At 38.7% G+C, this 22,027-nt stretch overlaps 1 protein-coding gene across 16 annotated transcripts in view; it reads left to right on the forward strand.

Moving 5' to 3' along the window:
* Positions 1-22,027, forward strand: part of LOC126227762 (uncharacterized) — a 932,351-nt gene that overhangs the window by 44,608 nt on the left and 865,716 nt on the right. For 7 of the 16 annotated variants that reach the window (XR_007544034.1, XR_007544006.1, XR_007544028.1 and 4 more), the window contains one exon: positions 7,065-7,222. The exons of 6 other annotated variants lie outside the window; for them this stretch is intronic. The gene's annotated coding sequence lies outside the window, so the exon portion shown is untranslated. 3 more of the 16 variants (XR_007544040.1, XR_007544042.1, XR_007544022.1) reach the window with 3 other exon arrangements.

A 22,027-nucleotide genomic window follows, 5' to 3' on the forward strand; every position in this document is an offset into this window, starting at 1 on the left:
GCATTTAACCCTATGGACAAACCTGGGTGTGAACAATTTGCAGTGGGTATTCTATGCAAGATTAATGCAAGCATTGAATGTTTGGAAAACATTTGTTTCTCCAATATGGCAACATTTCATGTGTCCAGCAAACTGAATTGTCATAATGTTTGTATGTAGGATTTGCAGCATCCTCCTGTTACACATGAAATGGAAAGAGATAGTCGTTCCGTTTGGTGCAGACTGATCCCCAGTTGCATCACTGATTCATTCTTTTTCATGTCTGCCATCAACAGTGGTGTTAATGTGGACATGCTACAAGAGTTTACTGTGTCACAATTGGAACACCTGCAGCCTGTGTCATATTCCAGTAAGACAGGGGCACCACTCGACTAGCCCCTAAATGTACTTTAATTTCTAAATAAATTCCAGTAAGACAGGGGCACCACTCGACTAGCCCCTAAATGTACTTTAATTTCTAAATAAAAAGTTTCCGGATAGGTGGATTGGACGAGATGGTCCAACTTGAAGTGCACCACGATCCCCTGACCTTACACAACTATTTTTTTCCTGAGGTTTTGTAGAGGGTGGGGTATATTGAACCAGGGCTAGAGACCTATGGGAATTGAAGGCATACATTTGCAATCCACTTCAATGTATCACCATGGAGATCTTGAATCGTATGTGGAGAGAAATGGAATTCTGACGAGGCATTATCTGTGCTATTAACGGTGCACATGTTGTTTTCTATGAATGAGGAAACAAAATTTAGTTATCTGATCGCGTAAATTTTATTTGTATGAAAATATATAACTTACTTAATTGTTCAATTTCATTATTCAGTACACTCTTAGATCCTGCTATTCTCAAATAACTGTTGCTCAGTTCCATGGGTGAACTTCGGCTCTCCTTTCAGTTGTTGGTTAATCAACAGTGGGCTGTATTTTACAATAGCAAAGCAAAAAGCATCAGCATGTGCTATGTCCAAGAAGTTATTTTGAAGAGAAAAAAGAATCTTTTTTCTTATGAAATTCTGCTAAAACAGCCTTTTTTCTTTGTAGTGGGCTTCATTGTTAATAGAAAGCTTGTGGTTTTGATGTATAATTTCTTGCCTCCTGTGCCAGAATTTGTGGTCTTTCCCACATCCCCCAAAACTATTGTAACACTTTGTAGCGTAGTTAATTTTTTCATCTGTAAATTGTAAAAAAAAGAAAACCTTAATTTTTATTTGATTGACAGTAGTGTTTTCATTATGTCATGCAGGTAATATCAAAGAATTTAGACATTGCTTATGAAATACTCACTGCTGAGCTGTTTTCAGGCTACTTGTGGGCCAGCCTGTTTGCATAGTGCTCATATCCTCAGCTGAAACTTACAAAGTAACGTCCATGCACTTCACTTGTTTTGTGAAACTAATATGTTGACATCCTTTCTCTGTGTTGAGCTATACGCAGCCAGTGGGTGGACAGTAAATGGCAACCAATCAACAAGTGGTAACTAGGTATGCCTTCATGCATGTTTTTCTGCGTGTCAGGGGTTTCTGTTACATACACGGCACTTGACACTGCTTGTGAGAAAACATTATTATTTAGCACTGATGGTCAACTTGGTTCGCTAGCACCCACTAGTGGGCGTCTTCACTTTCATAGGAGGCAGTAGACAGGTGGAGGTTAAAGTATTTACGTTAGGGTTTCACAGAACTTTGAAAAAAATATTGGGTTACTAAGTATTATTTTATGCTTTAACTTGATGCAACTCTGCTTTATAAATTTTATGACGTGGAGTTACTTCCCCACTTTATAAATCATCATTACTGTGGAATGGTGGATGGTTAGAAAATTTTAATAATACATCTACATTTTCCTAGATGTGGAAAAACTTACTGCCTGTGGAATGCGCTTGTCTTTTGCTGTCCGAAGTGGGCCGCAGGACACTGTGTGAAATGTTTTTCTAGACGCGGGGCAGTGCATGTACAAACATAAAAAATTGAAAGTTGTGAATTTTATAATCCAACAACTGTACACGATAGTGATATGAGAACTATCTTCTTACATCTTTCATTAGCCCAATGAAAATGTTGTGCTATTTTTTACACTAATCAATGTTTATCATGCCATACCTACCAAATTTGATGTTGAACAACACAATTTTATAATTGGCTTCAGTGGCACATGTTGATAACAGGTGGAAACTTTCTGGCCAACACAATCAGTAACAGTGAAGTAATAAATTAAAATGTGTGACTTGGAATTTGTAGCAAACCAACATTTGAAATGTATTATTTTAAAAAACTTTTTGACTTTACATTTTTTTTTTTTTTTTTTTTTTTTTTTTTTTTGTGGTAGATCAGAGCAAGGAAAATTTTCGGAAAGATTTGAAAACATTTTAATAGTTTGTTGTAAGTTTGTGGGTGCTACAGTTTTCCAAAGATGAGAGCAGTATTTTGTGGTTCATTGATGCTACACGTGTTCCAGCGTGCTGCAAGGAACATTTTGGTATTACAGCCACAGTGGACTGCGGTGCAACAGCAGTAGTGGGGCAGCAAAGGCAAAACGTGCAGTGGAGTGTGCAGTCTAAAGGGAAGGAGACTGTGCATTATTGTATTCAGAAAGTGCAAAGCAGTCACAAATCTTCTTGTGTTGTGAAGGAGCATATAACATGTTAGTAATGAAACAGTTGCTAGACGGTGCAGAAGAGTGCCAACTCCCAATGCCTCGTAATGTAAATGTAGCGGAAATTAATGCACTGCTCGTGGATGAAATGATATCCTGGATAGGTGTGGAGGGTTATGTCAAAGCTACGGGATTCACTGCGAGGAACAGAGATTTACTCATTACTTTGGTGGGCCGAATTTTAACCATCATTCAGTCTTAATCACAGTAACAACATCCACCTCATTATAAAAAGTGGTTAAAGCTCACTACACCAAATTCGTATCCTTGAGGAAAAAGACCTTGTTTCACAAAGTGCCTAGCATCTAGCACACGTTGGTCTATCGCTTATTCTTATGATATGGAAACCCATTTTTGAACATATTCCAAGTTGATTTCTAAATGAATTATAAGTTTATATTTGAATGTGTGCATAATGTACGTGATATATCTGCCAGGGGAATCCCAATTGCATCTAGTTGAATCTAGAAATAAATTTTCCTGCAGACAAAAGGGGATGGGGCTATATGAACTGAGCAGAATAAAGCCAAACGGGTGAATGCCAATCGCTGTATATGTGGTTGACTGGGTTTGCAAATCATCAGCATTGTTATAATTACTAGCGAAATCCATAGATTCAGACTACCATAGTGGAAATAAATGACTAACAGGAATAACAGGTAACAAAGATTATGTATTATCTTCTCGGTGTATCCAAGAAAATGAGATTTTGACAGAAAATTTGTGGCCAGACCACTAGTAAGGACCAGTTGTGCAATCCCCAGCAAGCAGCCGCTCAAGTTCTATTCTGGGAGTAGCACAGAAAACGTGTTGTATGAACACGTAATAACTCCTAACCGGAGAATAAATACGGTGTAACTAAACCGGTGATTGTGGTCGGGTTAATGAAGTTCAGTGGAGAAGTAGTTTTGACTCTGGCAGGAATAGTTACAGAATTAGTGATGACAAGATTGTTTGTTAGAACGGGGAAGAAGAAGAAAATGGGGACATTACACAAATTGTGGAAGAATATGACGATCCCAAATTTATATAAAAATTTTGTACTACTACTTTCTGATCTCATACTTCAGAAGCCAGAGAGTATGAATGAAATGTGAAACTATTTCCTAACGTACAACTTTTTGCTTGTCATTAAATATTGGTACTTCGTCAATTATATTCTGTCGAGTTATAAAAATGACCATTTGTAACATAACAGTCTCATTTATTTGGTGTGTGTTACAATTGCTGAAATATTAGGCAGGCCTATTTAGTTTTATCTAGCAGACAGTGACAAAGTACACGTAAACATACTGAGAAACCACACCAGTCTTGGGTTCTACTTGTATTAACAGCTATTCCAGTGTTATAGGACAACATTGAGTTTTCCTGTTCAAAATATTTGACGTACTTTGATGAGGTAATAGATTCTTTTGCAGAAAGGAAAGCACACCATGTAAAGCTGTAGCAAGATAAGAGGAAAAAATTCTAGGACTTCTGGATTGAAGAAATGTGTACTGTCTTGCTTGTTTCTTGTCTTTACTGGTTTTGTGGATCTTATATTTAATTTTATTAATAGGCAATAAAGAGTGCAAATTTTCTGAAGAGTTCTTGTTCTACAGGTTGCAAATAATTCCATCCAGTATTAACTGAGAGTTATTTTTGAGGGGGGGGGGGGCAGGAGGTCAAACTGGCCAACTTGGTGCATGATAGGCTCTATAGGACATTTGAATTCCAATTGTCCTGAATACAGTTTGATGGCACCCATCACAAAATATTACACGTTTGAATTCCACAGAGTGAAATACAGTGACATGCGGTTGAAGAATACTGTGTGAAGAGGCGTGATGCTGCCATTTCGCACACTGAAGACCAAATAACATCTTAGATTTCCTTGAACACATATGTTTTATGTATTAGACTCTTGGAGAAGAACATATTTTATATTTTTGATAAGTCGATTTTTAAGATTTTTGGCGTCCTACCTCAAACGTTTGAGGGAGGGGCAGTGCCAGTATCTAGTATTGCCCCGTTCGGAAATGTTGTAGATCTGAGGCTGATAAACGAGTTGTATTGGGGAGGTGGATAGTCTCCTGTGACCCGTGTTTATGTTCGAAAACCAAATGGATTTCTGTGGTCGGGAGTTATCAAGTGAATTAAAATTCATTCACATAATTACGGAAGGCTAAAATGTTATTACGAGTGTAATCCCAAAAGTAAGGTGGTCTATTTTTTTTATAAGTACAGAACCCTGTGTGGCAGTTGGTCGTACTGTTATTGAGAGTGCTTCACGCGTTGCGTATAAACATGCGCACGTCGCGCCGAGGTGCTCAGTCTTGGCTTGGCAGCCGTTGAGAACCCCGGTTTTTTGAATGCAAAGGAAACTGCGCCAATTGAAATCCATCGCCAATTGACGGAAGTGTATGGTGACTCGTGCATGGATGTCAAAAATGTTCGTAGAATTTTAACGGAAACATTGAACTACTGGAAGGTGTGTGCAAAGAGTTGATGCTTCCCGCACATTTCTTCACCGCCTTGCAGCTAAACAGGAAAACTTTCTGGACTCAATTGTCGCGGGTGACGAAATCTGAGCATACAACTTTAGCGGCATCCTTCTTCACCAAAGCCGCGGAAATTCAAACAAACACAGTCTGCCGATAAAGTCTTGACAACCATTTTTTGGGATCTGAAAGGGGTATTGTTGGTCGACTTCACGCCCACTGGGACAACAGTTAAGGCTGACAGGTACTGTGGGACTCTGAGAAAACTCAAGCGGGCAATTCAGAACCGGAGAAGAGGAATGTTGAACCGAGGGTGTACACATTCTCTATGACAACGCTCGCCCACACATCACTCGGCAAACTGTTGCTCTCCTGTAACAGTTTCAGTGGAACATAATCACCCACCCACCCTATAGTCCTGAATTGGCGCCCAGTGACTATCACCTGTTCCCGGGGTTAAAAGAACATTTGGCCGGAAAGTGATTCACCTCCTGAACAGCATGGCGGCAAGCTGGTATAACATGGGCATACAAAAATTGGCACAGCGTCTACAAAAATGCATAGACAGAAATGGTAATTACGTTGAAAAATAGCTAAATGTTAAAGCTGTGAACTGATGTAAACCACTGTAGAAATAACAGCTCTATGTACGTAAAAAAAATAGGAGACCTTTTTTTCTTGTTATTACCCTCGTAGTTGCAGATTTTATTTTATTCCCACACTTCCGACAGTCAAGCATTAATCACCTTGCAGACCAGTGAAGCAAGGTAATGGCTGGTTAACCGTGGCCCTCGTCCGTGGCCCAAAAGTCGACAAAATTCCAGGGCTAGAAAGTTTTAACAACCGGGATGTCAACACTTATCGGACATTTCACATTGCAGAGGTCTACAATAAAGACATGGGTAAATCATATTACCTGCCGTCAATGCCGTTCGTTCCGAGGACCAGGAATCATTGTACAATCAATGAATCGGAATCTGTGTCAGTGTGGGTTAAAGGTGCTGACCATTGTAAAAAGAAATTTAACTTGTTGGTGATCTCATCCATTATTACAGAAATGAAATAAAATCAAATTGTCCCCTTCCCTTTATGCGTAAAAGGCTGTCTCACTCATTTAACACATTCTTCGGTTGCATACGCATGTGCACACGTATACTAACAAAATTGTTTGAATTGCTCTTTCATAATTCTACGTTGAATGTAATAAATACTACAAAACCGAAAAAGCCCGATATTCATTTTGACACACCAAGGACAATAAGATCCAGTGTGTAGTAACGTTTTCAGAAGTTTGAGAAACAGACCAGTAGTTAGTGCTTATTTTGTACTAATTGTTACATTGTACTGTCCATTTTATTTAATACATTCATCATTACTTCAACATGTTCACATCTCAACACTCAATGCTTAACTTTGTCCAGTGTTGCCGTAGCTTTTGATATTTTACGAATTGGCAAAGGTTCCGATTCATCCTCGTCTTTACTTTCTTCACTTATCGATATTGTCAATTGAAGACCTCCTAAGATTCCAATTTTTCTCGAAGTAAGTCCGTGCTCTGTTTACATTGTAAAAAATACACAGCTGAATAAATTTTGATCTTTAACCTCCAGAATTTTGTAGATGGAACCAAGGGTAGACAGTGGCCTCTGAGCTGTTTCTTTACTTACTTCTGTACCTTTGTTGAATTACAGTATCATAGTGCAAGTTGGTAAGTGTGATTATTACTTTCATCAAATAGTGTGTTGTATCCTAATGCCTAAAAGTAACAGCTTTGGATGAATAGCAATTTTTAATTTTTTTTGTTTTGCAGTATACGTGTATATCTTTACAACTTACAACGTAAGACTTAACTAACTTTGAAACTATATGAGGTATTAAAAAATGGTTTCTATCAAATTACAAGATTACTCATAAAATTTCTTTTACCTTCCAGGTCATGCAATTTTGATGCGAAATGGAACCTGAAAACCTGAAAAAATGTGGATGCTACTGGATAAAGCTCAATGTGTGTGACCTGGTAAATACAGACGATACCTGATACTCAAATGCAATGATCGTTTCGGACTTGGAATACATCATTTATGGAAACAGGCAGAGTACTCCATAAAAAGGCTCTGGTCACCCATCGGTTTCAGATTCCAATGTGGACAGGGTACGGCAGGTGTTCGCAAGGAGTTCTATAAAATCGGCATGTATGGCAGCCAGAGCGTTGGAAATGAGAAGATCGACATTGCACAATGTCATGCATAAGAGGTAATGGCTCTATCCCTGCGTGCAGCTGCTTCAGGCATTAAAGCCTATGGACAAACCTAGGTGCGAACAATTTGCAGTGGATATTCTATGCAAGATTGATCTAAGCATTGACTTTTTGGAAAAGATTTGTTTTCTGATATGGCAACATTTCATGTATCTAGCAGACTGAATTGTCATAGTGTTTGTATGTAGGATTTGCAGCATCCTCGTGTTACACATGAAATGGAAAGAGACAGTTGTAAGGTCAATGTTTGATGCAGACTGGTCCCCGTTGCATCACTGATTCATTCTTTTCCATCACTGCCATCAACAGTGGTGTTAACGTGGACATGATACAAGAGATTAATGTGCCACAATTGGGACACCTGCAGCTTGGTGTCATATTCCAGTAAGACATGGCACCACTCCACTGGCCCCTAAATGTACTTCAATTTCTATATAAAAAGTTTCCGGGTAGGTGGACTGGACGAGATGGTCAAACTTGAAGTGCACCATGATCCCCTGACCTTACATAACTATTTTTTTTTTCCTGAGGTTTTGTGAAGGATGCGGTATATTGTACCGGGGCTAGAGACCTATGGGAATTGAAGGCATACATTTCCAATCCACTTGAACATGTCACCATGGAGACCTTGAATCGTACGTGGAGAGAAATGGAATTCCGACTAGGCATTATCCGTGCTATTAATGGTACACACATTGATTTGTATGAATGAGGAAACAAAATTTAGTTATCTGATCGTGTAAATTTTATTTGTATGAAAATATATAACTTACTTAATTGTTCAATTTCATTATTCAGTACACTCTTAGATCCTGCTATTCTCAAATAACTGTTGCTCAGTTCCATGGGTGAACTTCGGCTCTCCTTTCAGTTGTTGGTTAATCAACAGTGGGCTGTATATTACAATAGCAAAGCAAAAAGCATCAGCATGTGCTATGTCCAAGAAGTTATTTTGAAGAAAAAAAGAATATTTTTTTCTTATGAACTGCTAAAACAGCTTCTTTTTTTCTTATGAACTTCTGCTAAAACACCTTCTTTTTTTTGTAGTGGGCTTCATTGTAAATAGAAAGCTTGTGATTTTGATGTATAATTTCTTGCCTCCTGTGCCAGAATTTGTGGTCTTTCCCACATCCCCCACAACTAGTGTAACACTTTGTAGCGTAGTTAATTTTCTCATCTGTAAATTGTAAAAAAAAGAAAACCCTTAATTTTTGAGTGACAGTAGTGTTTTCATTATGTCATGCAGGTAATATCAAAGAATTTAGACATTGCTTATGAAATACTCACTGCTGAGCCGTTTTTCGGCTACTTGTGGGCCAGCCTGTTTGCATAGTGCTCATATCCTCAGCTGAAACTTACAAAGTAACGTCCATGCACTTCACTTGTTTTGTGAAACTAATATGTTGACATCCTTTCTCTGTGTTGACTTACACGCAGCCAGTGGGTGGACAGTAAATGGTAACCAATAAACAAGTTGTAACTAGTTATGCCTTCAAGCATGTTTTTTCTGCATACAAGAGTTTCTGTTACATACACGGCACTTCACACGGCTTGTGAGAAAACATTATTAATCAGCACTGATGGTCAACTTGGTCCCTAGCACCCACTAGTGGGTGTCCGAGCCTTCATAGCAGGCAGTAGCTGGTTGGAGGTTAAAATGTTTACTTTGAGGTTTCACAAAACTTTGAAAAAAATATTAGGTTAGTAATTATTAATTTATTCTTCAACTTGATGCAACTCTGCTTTATAAATTTTATAACACGAAGTTACTTCCCCACTTTAGAAATCATCATTACTGTGGAATGGTCGATGGTTAGAAAATTTTAATAATACACCTACATTTTCCTAGATGTGGAACAATTTATCACCTGTGGAAAGCGCTTGTCTTTTGCTGCCCAAAGTGGGCTGCAGGACACTGAGTGAAATGTTTTTCTAGGCGCGGGGCAGTGCATGTACAAACATGAAAAATTGAAAGTTGTGAATTTTATAATTCAACAGCACAATGAAAATTTTGTGCTACTTTTCACGCTAATAAATATTTATCACAATTTTTGGACAGCATGGTTGTAGAGATGAAGCAACGATTAGTATGATTAATCACACATTAATAACATCGTATGAACACACCAGCTGTTACCATGACGACGGCATCCTCGCTACACAGACTAGAGGGCGCCTGATACACGCTTTGTAATCCATGGCAACTGCGTCCTCACCACAAGGAGTAGAGGGCTTTGTAGTCCTTCCATATTAGCCATTTTAGTAAATTGACTAAAATGTTTTCTACGTAAATGTATGAATGGATATATTATAATACAATATGACTCCAGTTTTTGTGTGTCACAAATTGCTTTAATTTATATTATGGCACATAATGTAATATACTTTTACGAGTTGACTACGGAACATTTGTTGTTATTTCATAATAAACACTATAATTGTAACTCTTTTTAAATGAAATGGTTCCGTCTTCTGTTATTTACTGTAACATAAATTTATGTTAAACTAAGGTGACTAGTAATTACATATAATAAACTGTATTAAATACCATTGATCGCCACTGGGGGTGTTGCCGTCTATTCACATGGTGTCAGCACGCTATTTAAGCTCATACGAAGGGTTAGTCTCGCATAGTTTCCTGCGGTTATGTAGACAGTAGTGACACCGCCAGCAATCGACCAATAGGTAACATATTTTAAATTTACGTAACTTTAGCTGTTGTATAATAGTCTTTTTCGTGGATATCTATAATTTCACAGTTTAAATGCCCAGATGATGACCCCTATGTCGGGTTGAAACCGGTTGGCAGTATAATAATTATAAATGCGATTAAGACTGTTTTTTGAATAATTAATATTTATCATGCCATACCTCCCAAACTAGGTGTTGTACAACACAATTTCATATCTGGCTTCAGTATCACATGTTGATAACGGGTGGAAACTTTCTGGCCAATAGTCGGTAACAGTGAAGTAATAAATTAAAATGTGTGACTTGGAATTTGTAGCAAACCAGTATTTGAAATGTATTATTGGACAAACTTTTTCACATTACATTTTTTTATGGGAGATCATAGCAAGAAAATTTTTTGGAAATATTTGAAAACATTTTAACAGTTTGTTGGAAGTGTGTGGGTGCCACAGTTTTCTTTAGATGAGAGTTGTATTTTGTGGTTCATTGACGCCACACGAGTTGGAGCGTGCTGCAATGAACATTTTGGTATTACATGACAGTGGACTGCAGCGCAACATTAGTAGTGGGACAGCAAGCGCAAAACGTGCAGTGGAGTGTGCAGTCTAAAAGGAAGGAGACTGTGTATTATTGGGAAGAGTATTCAGATAGTGCAAAGCAATGACACAAATCTCCGTGTGTTGTGAAGGATCGAATAACATTTTAGTAACTAAAAGGTTGCGAGGCGATGAAGGAGAGAACCAGTTCCCACTGTCTTATCACTCAAATGTGTCCGAAATTAATGCACTGCTCATGCATGATATGATGCCCTGGATAGGTGTTGACAGTTATGTCAAAGCTAAGGTATTCACTGTGACTAACAAATTCACTGATTACTTCGGTGGGCCGAATTTTAAATCGTTCACAGTACTGATCACAGTAACAACATGCAACTCATTATAATGGTGGTTAAAGCTCAGTACACATGAATTCACTGATGATTTATATTGGACATAATCAAAGACACTTCTTCTTACATGTTTCATTCAATTTTCTTCAGATTTCTCCCCAGATCAACTCATTTTGCATCTAGTTTCTCATCCCAGTGTCAGCTGCGTTCCACAAAATATGCCGTTTGGACACGAATTTGATAAGTTGCTCACTGTTTGAGGCAGAGCATCAGTCAGCTGACATTTCTGGTGAACAATTAGATCAGGAGAATTACGTAGTCTTAATGCCCGTGCATGTGAAAAATATACTGCAGCTGTCATCTGGTATTTTCCTGCTACTCGGTTGACTTTCCCACTACATGCGCCCTCAAGCAAATTGCTACAGTGTGCGAGACATACCGTTCCTGAGGCATGCTAGCGTGTCCCACAGTGGCACTGTTTTGCCGGACACTAGGCAAATGGTCTGCTATGTTCACATTGTGCAAGCGGGGAGTGCAGTCTCACACACATTTTATGCAGCACGTTGCGGGAAATTCCCGCAGCTAGGAAAACGTTGCAGTGATACAAAAGTGGATGGTAGGTAAAAAATGTTCACTACCCCTGCTTTAATGAATCAGACTGCCATGTATAAAACAACTTCAAATATGTGTTTACTTTACAGGTGATTAGTAGCATTTTGGGCAGCCAGTTTCCTGCAGCAGACTAGATCAACTGCCAGCTTTACAGCTGCTTCCCAGTTTCGGCCCACACATTGAAGATCCTTTGCAAAAATTAGTTTCCAGGTGATATAAGGTTTTCCCCTATTTCTGCAGCCATCTGTTAGTTTCCACACCACTGAAGATTTGGGGATTCTACCATCCTTTTAGGCATAGAACATGGCCCACAAGTGTCATTCTTCTTTGAGCAATGGTATTGCTTGGGCTGTGCGGACAACCCTGTGAAACATGGTCACGATGGCTAATATAAAAAATTTACCCCGAGTGTCATCAGTGAGAAACACTTAATTCGTGTGTCAATTTTGTTGACATTTCGTAAGTCCCGCACCCGTGCCTGGCCGTCACTAGGATGATAGACAGGAGTGCACCTGGAGCTTAGTATAAGTACTTCTGGAGTCAGCCGGCCGGAGTGGCCGAGCGGTTAAAGGCGCTACAGTCTGGAACCGCACGACTGCTACGGTCGCAGGTTCGAATCCTGCCTCGGGCATGGATGTGTGTGATGTCCTTAGGTTAGTTAGGTTTAAGTAGTTCTAAGTTCTAGGGGACTGATGACCAACAGCAGTTGAGTCCCATAGTGCTCAGAGCCATTAGAACTTCTGGAGTCTTAATTCCTGTATAGATCAGATTGGGTTGAAGACTGCAGAAGCCCTTCCCAATTCAGCTAGTGATGTCTGCATCTACACCTCCACTACACTGAAGTGACAAGTCACGGAATTCCTCGTAATATCTTCTCGAGCCTGATTTTGTCCGGCATAGTGCAGCAATTTGACATGGCACGGACTTGACAAATCGTTCGAAGCATCCCACAGTAGTAATGAGCCAAGCTGCCTCAATAGCTGTCTGTGTTCACCAAAGTATTGCCAGTGCAGGATTTTGTGGAGAACTGTCACATGAATGTTCAATGAGATTCGTGTTAGGTAATCTTGGTAATCAAATCACTCCCTCGATTTGTTCAGAATGTTCTTCAAACCAATCACAAACAATTGTGACCAATTGACATGGCGAATTGTCATTCCGTCTTATTTTGGGAAAATGAAGTCCACGAATGGCTGCAGGTGGTCTCCAAGTATTGAAGTAAAACTATTTACAGTCAACGACTAGTTGAGTTGGACCACAGGACTACAGTCCATTCCATGTAAACACAGCCCACAACATTATGGAGCCACTACCGAGACTTCGTGGGATCTGCACCACACTTGAACCCTACCGTCAGCTCCTACCATCTGAAATTGGGGTTCATCTCACCAGTACACGATTTTCCAGTCACCTAGGATCCAACTGTTAGTCACGAGCCCAGGAGAGGTGCTGCAGTCGATGTCGTGCTGTTAGCAGAGGCACTCGCATCATTTGTCTGTTGCTGTAGCAATTGATACGAGATTTCACTGCACTCTCCTAACAGGCGTGTTTGTCGTAAGTCCAACTGATTTCTGCGGTTATTTCACACAGTGTTGCTTGTTTCTTAGCACTGGCAACTCCACACAGCACCACTGCTCTCGGTCGTTAAATGGAGGCAGTCAGCCACTGTGTTGTCCGTAGTGAGAGGTAAAGCATGAAATTTGGTATTCTTGACACTGTGGATCTCTGATAATTTCCGAAATGGAATGTTCCACGTGTCCATCTCCAACTAGCATTCCGCATCCACAGTCCGTTAATTCCCACCGTGTGAGCATAGTCGTGTTAGAAACCTTTTTACGTGAATCACCTGAGTGCACATGACAGCTCCCTGTTGTACTGCCGTTGTATACCTTGCATATGCAATGATACTGCCATCTGTTTATGTGCATGTGGCTGTCCCATTACTTACAGATAAAACTGCTGAGATATGGAAATTGGTCAACACCTTGCAGTACCTTCTGTTGCACTAGAAGTTGCGTAGGTACATTTCCACTTGTTACGCATATTGTTTTTGTTTCATCACTATTTCTTTTCAGTCCTAAAGAAATGGTCTCTCTACCCAGCTCGGTAACTATTAGTTGTAAACTGGGTTGTGTTTCTGTCAACAGAACAATATTATCAGCAAAATCCAGGTCCTTAAATCTGTATTACACGACACACCGAAGGTGTAAAAGTGAGGTGTGGCTGAAATGCTATCTAGCAGCAAAACGGGCAAAGCTATGATTTTAGCAGACTGTTCATCTGCCAGGTTGAAGTAGGAGAGGTTCTGTTAATGCAGGTGGCATCTGTTCTGTTCTGTTCTGTCGTGTGTCTGTGTGTGTGCAGTAGAGGCAGTGCCTCCGTGTGTGTACAGAACGCAGCCTTGCGAGCAGGCTTTCTACTAGTTACTGTTTTCCTTAGCAGTCAAAACACACGGATTGATTCGATAATTCCGCATAGTATCGTGGGTATTTTTTCAGTAAGCAGTAGCTTATAAATACATTAATGAAACAAATGAAATTGCATACTTTTGTATCCATGTTGAAAGAAAGCTCTATATCTAATGATAGCTTCTTATTGTAGCTATGGAATGGAATAAAAAGAGCTTTCAAGTGATAATTGAAGAATACAGCAACCAAAGGTGTCGCTATGACCTAACAGATATTTTGTACCACAATAAGGCAATCTACAGATCTACAAATGTTTCATTCTGAGTGTATACAAGTTAATGTGCTTATAATTTTACTTTTGATAGACGTGTGTGTGTGTGTGTGTGTGTGTGTGTGTGTGTGTGTGTGTGTGTGTGTGTGTGTGTCTGTGTGTGTATCACATAAATTGGTGAAAGTAGCACACGCCTTTGGTTCTGTAGCTGTATTATTTCGGCACGCCAGTAAGGAAAGCTTGGCCAGAATAGGAGAAAAAGTGAGGAAAGTTGTGTCTGGTGTGAAGAACGAGGAATGTGAAGCATGCTTAGCCTCCTTACGTTTGCATTATTCAGCTGAACTCAAAAAGATGTGGGAAAAAATGCGCAGTAGCTCAGGCGGGACCACCCATAAACCAAGCGTGTGGTGGTTTGACCTATTGGCGTATTTGAAAGGCCACATAGTGCCTAGAAAACTGCTGACAAATATCCCACTCTCTGTCGTGAGTATTAATTTTTGTCACTCTGTCATTACACGTTTTCTGCATTCTGTAAGATAAGCGTATACTGTTGCAGGAATCTACATTGATATCAACAGTTAATTTCTGATACTAAAAATGTACTTCACAGGGTTTGGTCACGTCCACTTAGTGTAGAAATTGTTGATTTGTGCGATGATGTGCTAGTGCTTTCAAATACTATGCTTCTACTTTGTGTGTGCTCCTCATGTCATTTCTGTGAGTGAAAACATTCACATGTCAAATACACAGTAGTGGAAACTTTGATTCAAGCACACTGGTGGTAATAAATGAAATCAACTTAAAACACCCCAAATACATCTAAGGCAGAACGGTGGACTGAAAGCATTTTTTGTGGTTTATTGTGCAGAAGCATCCACTAGACTTTTTGAAAAATCTGATACATCACTGTATGTAGTAGTTTGCAGAGATGCTCCTGTATCAATTTCAGAAGAGGTAATGTCAATGATCTTTAATAGGAACTGCTGAGCAATTTATTTGTTTGTAACATACTCTAATGCCTTAAACGATCAAAAGCAATGTGAAGTTGGATTGCAAAAATTCACACCTATCTGTCGTAGGTTGACTTACTTGATATGTACAGCCGATCTTCTTCTCTAGATTGCCGGCTCCGTCGATCTCCAAAACCTTCTTCTTCAAAGAATACTGCTGGTTAACAGGAATTTGTGACTCTCTCTCTCTCTCTCTCTCTCTCTCTCTCTCTCTCTCTCTCTACCTCTCTACTTTTGAAATAATTTAGTACTCAATGAATACTTTTAGTTCAGTCTTGGTACATTCCAGCTTCCACAAATAACATATTCTCCATTTCCCACATCAATATTTGAATGTATACAAGTCAACCGATTCGTCTCGCATTAGACTCGATAAAATACATCTGCAGTAAAGTTAATTTAACAACCACATAATCTATTTTACACTTCACTCTCACTTCTTGATACTTCATTTAGTCCCTGGAGTCCTCCTCTACTTTCGACTTCTTTACTCTTAACAGATACTATGTCTACCTATACTCCGACTCGGCATAACTTAACAATTATCACAATCGATTCCTCTCAGGTTTATGCTCTTTCCTTACTCCCGCCTCCCTAACTACTTGACATAGAATCCTTCTAGTTATATGTATATATACAGGGTGGTCCATCGGAAGTTTCGGATGAGATTATCTCCAAAATTATCGAGTAAAAACAGTGGATAAAACATGTTCGTAAGATCAGAGGAGGACATAAAATGATACTACACGTGATCCACAGCCGCCTCCCCCTTCAGTGGGGTGTGGGGCAGCTTTCAAATCTTAAATGGAAACACCAATTTTTTATTGCAGATTTGTATTCTCCATAAAAAAGTAATCAAGTTTTGTCTGAAACATTTTTAAACCATTGACAGATGGCGCTGAAATCGAGAAAAATTAAAATTGGGAAGAACTCAGATTTATTTAGAATGATCCGAGGGCGATGCATGAAATCGATACAAAATGTGCACCCATTCTTTCATTATGCCAAATTAAGCTTTTTTTTTTTTTCCACAGTATTTGATGGAGGGAGGCAGAATGGTATTAAAATCTCGTTACGGAACTCTTTACAATTTCATTACTCACCTGACTGTGGCGCTACCGTGACCAAACTGGGAACTATGGCTCAATATAAAGGTCGGTGTAATGTGATCAGAAGTCACTTCACTTTCAGATTGTGAACCTTAAACATCAACTGATGAAATTAAATTATTCTTTAGCGAAACATGGCTCACTTATCCTCCTACAGAGATTGTTGATATGATGTTAATTTTAGGTGGATGCCATAACAATTACGCTGCAGATGCATAATTGTATGCAGATCATTTCCCAAACGGGTGACATCCAAGCGAAAATATTATTCGAAATTGCACTCGATGTGCTCGAAATGGATACGTGCACCGTCCACCTCGTTATCGCGATTACAATTAAAATTATGCTCGTACCCTACCATTCTCGCCCGTGTTCAACTGGATCCTGAAACGTGTAGTTGTGCAATTCAGACACAAACTGGAATATCGAAATCAACTGCTTTGAGGATTTTGAAGGCACATAAATATCATGTCTATCATATTACACTCACAGAGGCCTTGATGCAAAAAGATACGCAAATACGCTTGCATTTGTGCCAATGGGCCTTGGAAATAATAGGTGGCAATGACTTTTTTTAGGTAAGTTATGTTCTCTGATGAAGCCACATTCAAAAACAATGGCGAATTAAATAATCATGATTGTCATTATTGGTCCCCTGTCAATCCACGCAGACCCATTGACAATAAACACAAATGGTCGTTCATGGTCTGGTGTGGAATTTGAAACAGTAACTTGGTAGGACCGTATTTTTTTTGACCAAAATGTTACTGGGGAATCTTGTTTACAACTTCTCTGTGATGATATGTTGGAGCTAATGGAAGATGTTGATTTAGAAACTAGGCAACAAATGTGGTACCAACAGGACGGAGCAGCTCACCATTATGCTAAAAATTTGCAGAACGTTTTAAATGTGCGGTACCCTGGTCGATGGATAGGATGCGGTGGACCAATTCAGTGGCCTCCACATTCACCAGACCTAACATCTCCTGATTTTTTTTCTTGTGAGGTTATTTAAAAAATATTGTTAATGAAAAAGAGCCCACAACGCGAAACCATACGGAGCAACGCATTTGAATAGCGTGTGTAGCCATACCACGGGATGTGCTGCTCAAAACAGTGGACATCTTACGCAGACGATTAACTTTATGCATTGGAGCAAATGGGGATGATTTTGAATAATTTCTTTGTGGATAATTTCATTATTTAAGCACCGCAAATTGCGAGAGGCAAGGGGACTCACTAATGAAGCACCCCATGGGAACATCATTCTACTATGTCCATATCATTGTTCCTGGGTAACGCTAATTTGGTGTAACGAAAGAACTGGTGCACATTTTTTATCGATTCGATGCATCTTTCTCGCACAATTCTAAATAAATAAGAGTTCTTCCACAATTTTACTTTTTTCTCGATTTTAGCACCATCTGTCAATGGTTTAAAAATGTTTCAGACAAAACTCGATTACTTTTTTATGGCTAATCCGAATCTACAATAAAAAATGGGTGTTTCCATTTAAGATTTAAAAGTTGTCCTCCACCCCACCCAAAGGGACGGGAGCTGGAGGTCACGTGTAGTATCATTTGATGATGTCCCCCTTAGACGTTACGAACCTGTCTTTCCCACTATTTTTTACCTGATGTACAGTTTTCGAGATAATCTCATCCAAAACTTGAGATGGACCACCCTGTATATTTTCCTATATATACATGCAATGTACTACTGACACAATAAACAACAATATGTGCATATTTCCTGCTGTACACATACCTTCTCTCTCCAACACTGGATGGTTCTCACCTTTTGACAGGTTTCTAGTCCGTAGTTTCATTGTTTGTGTACCCGTGTATCTTCGTGTGTGTGTGTGTGTGTGTGTGTGTGTGTGTAGCCTGATTCTCGGCCTACTTATCTGAAGTAATTTGTAGGTTATTAGAAACCAGGAAGGACTTCTGCAATGGAAGTAGATGCATATAGAAAAAGGGACAAATAGATAGGTCCTCAAACGAGAAGTAAGAAAGGAAAAAAAATACATGTGGTTGCTAAGATCGAAGAAGAGAAAGAAGACAGCCCCAGAGATGGGAAACCTTCCCAACCCCCTTCCCCAGGACCCCTACCTCGCCGGTTCTCGAGTGACAAGCTGGAGGAGGTTCCTACGGAACAGACATTCCCACCGTGACCTTTAAGGCCCCCGAAGAAAATCTTAGCAACCCTGTGGAAATAGCAGTGTCAAAGAAGCACACACACTTGTTTGCGAGGGTTGTTTGAAGGGTGTGATGTGTGTTTTGTGTCATTCGTGATTTATCTGTTAGTTTAAATCGTGCTTTTACCTACACTACCCAGCCCCTTTCAGAATCGATACAAACCCTCCAGTCTATATCGTATCTCATAAAAGGTATAAAATATTCTATGCAAAATAAAAAATTATACACTACAATAAAATATTTGTTCTGTCCGTCACATTATATTACATTATCCATAAATATAATATTCTACTCTTTTCATTTCATGTCTAGAGATCACTGTTTTTTCCGTGGTTCTCTTACGCCAGTCTTTAACTTATGTTTAAATCCAATTTGCTAAATACTAAAATTATAGAATAGTTTCAGAATTCAGTAATAAACTACAGAATCGTGTAAGATTTGAAGGGAATTCAGTGCAGGAAAACTATTTGGGAAGAAACGCCGAAAACAACTCGGGATCCGACAATCGTCACTCCGCCCGTTAACACAGAACGTTAACGTCCCTGAGGGATAAATGTGACTCCACCCGGATCTCATGGATCTGGTATTAACTTCACTTGAGCAAGTGCAAACCAGTAATTCTCGCTTAATTTTGTGTGGAAGTCCCCCCCCCCCCACGGCAAAACAATCACCACTTAACTAGGTAACACAACATCAGGTAAAGTTATTCCATTTTCTAGTCTATCCTGGCTGATAAATTTGAATCCTTTCCACAAGTCACCTATAACCTTGCTGGTCTTACTAATTTCGGAAGAAGCAATAGTCGAAATGTTCAGGAGGTTACTCTCGTGGCAACTCCTCGATCTATCATTTCTTAAAATGGTTCCTCCAAGCTACATACACTTCTAATAACAAAGCTGGATATATTCTCTTTGAAATTTCATCCTACATTATTTACTCGTGTACTGCCACCTGAAATTTGCTATTGAATAATCGACATTAATTCCTTAGACTGATGTCTCTCTTTCGAAGTACTTAAACCTTGTGTTACATTATTGTATTCATTATTGTACACGTCTTTTAAAGATTCTAAGTTTCCAATAGGTTTCGATTCTACATTATTACATTTGGCATCAAATTCAGTTTCCAAAGCAGCCATGTCTTCACATCGATTACTAGATTCTTTGCTTTGAGTGTCTACTCTGATGTTCAACAGACCTATGTTTGTCATCTGAATATTTAAAGTTTCATACTGATACTTTAATTCAGAATCCATTGAGTTATTAAGTCTAGGTTTTTATTCAAAATCTCACTTCGAGCATCCAATTTAGAATTTTGTGATTTCATCACTGTGTCTATTTCTCTACTTAATTTAGCAATCTGTGCACCAAGTTTTTCATTGGAAGTTGCACTTATTTCATTTCTCAAAGAAGCACCCTGGTCATCTATTTTATCATTTGAGTATTTACTGAGTCTAAATTAAGACTTTGAGCATTTAAAGTTTTATTTAGTTCCTTTCTTAAAGAAGTATTTTGAGCAGTCAATTTGTTTCTTCAAGCTGCTGAATCTGCACTTTGGTCATCTATTTTATCATTTAAAGTTTTAATCAAATTCACTAATTCAGACCAGTCTGGCACCTCCTCACTCACTTTCATTGTTATGGCTGGTTCTGAAGTTTCCCCGATTCTCTGTGTATTATCCATATTTGTCTTAGTTTTTGATCAGGTGATCATTTAATGAATTAACTCTAAGCATTGTAGCTACACTAATACAGTCTAGTGACCAGTTTCTTCGACTCTGTACTCGAACAATTATTATTTTCCGCTCACCCGGTGTGAGTTTAGGCTGCATGGATGAGCAGGTGTGGAATCAGCACCGGTGAACAATAACTGGTGCTGGTGGCATCAGTTGCTGGTTTTCGCGTTTGCTTCGGTGTGCGGATGTAGAATCAGCACCGGTTAGCAGCAACTGGTGCCGGTGACGTCGGATGTTGTCTCTGCATCTGCATCCCTGCGATGCGTGTGGGAGCTGGACACTCCTCATACCGAATCTTCTTAGTTGAATTATTCTCGTTGCATGTCTTCTTAGTCTTAATACATCGAGGTCTTCTTTTCATTCTTTTAACATTATTACTTTCGTACGTCTTTCACTATGTTGCATTCACAAAATTTTTTATTTAAGTTTGTGACTTAATTCAATTACATGAAACAGTTCTCTTGTCTTGTTATTCCTGATTGCTATGGCAACACATCATATCTTCTGCTTCGATTTTCTCTCAAAATTCCCATTTTTCCAAGTCCTGTAACGGTGATATTTGACATTAGAAATTTAAAAAATACTTAACTATGTGCTTACATCTTGGAAAATAACCTCTGAAATACGTACATAATTAACAAAGATTTAAATCACTTTATTCTTTCTGAATGGTTTTTTACATATTTGAAAAGTTACATATGAAACATTACATTAATTTTTTGCTTCAAGGTACGCTGCACGTAACATTTTAAATAAGTGACATTTTAGTTTATTTTTTAATGTGAAAGTGGACATGTTTTCTATTATCTTTATGTAGTTTGGCAAACAGTTGCATAGAAGGCATTTTGCTTTTACAGGCTCTTCGTCAGTTAAGTTGACCCAATTTCCTTCAATATGTTTTTTTAAATTTTGTTATAGTTCTGGATATTTCTGTTTAACAATACAGCATGGTGACTTTTTATGTTAATACATACACAATCAAAAGGCTTTTGAAAAGTCTAGAAACATACCACAAACTTTCTTAGTAAAGAAAAAATGCCATATTCTGATTGATGCCTAGCACGGATTTAGCACAGGTAGATCCAGCAGTACAGCAACAGCTGAATTTCTACTGTATTCAACTACGGCACTAGATTGACAAAAGAAAGTTTGTGGTATGTTTCTAGACATATTGTTATTAATTGCACATTCTATTATTTTAGACGAGACAGGTGTAATAGTTGTTGTTTGGTAATTTCCTGGATATTTCTTGCTGCACTTTGGAAATGGGGATCACCTTACTCTTTCTTAAACATGTCAGGAATAATCTTACAACCGTGGCTAAATTTATTAAAAAAAGTTAGAGGCTTTACCACCCATTGCAGTCTAGTTGCAGTCTAGTAGATATAACATCTCATCTGTAAGTATTTTTGTTTTTTAATCGATGTATTTTTGTTAGTTCAGATTCATTTGTTGAGAGAAAGAGAGAATTTTCTCACGAGGAGTACTTCCAATGATTGTGTCAGTAGAGTTTTGCTTTGTTACTTTGCCCACTGCGTCACCATAATGTTGATTTATAATATCACAGACTTCTTCAGTGTTTTTCTTTATAGAAAATAAGAAAGAGATTCAACACTGACCTCTCCATATTATTATATAAATTTATTGCAGCAAGCCAGTGGTTGCAACATCCATGTTATTTACACCAATAATTTTATACAGTCTATTGTATTTGGCA

Source organism: Schistocerca nitens, unplaced genomic scaffold (assembly GCF_023898315.1).
Source record: "Schistocerca nitens isolate TAMUIC-IGC-003100 unplaced genomic scaffold, iqSchNite1.1 HiC_scaffold_340, whole genome shotgun sequence".
In the NCBI taxonomy this organism is placed as follows: domain Eukaryota; kingdom Metazoa; phylum Arthropoda; class Insecta; order Orthoptera; family Acrididae; genus Schistocerca; species Schistocerca nitens.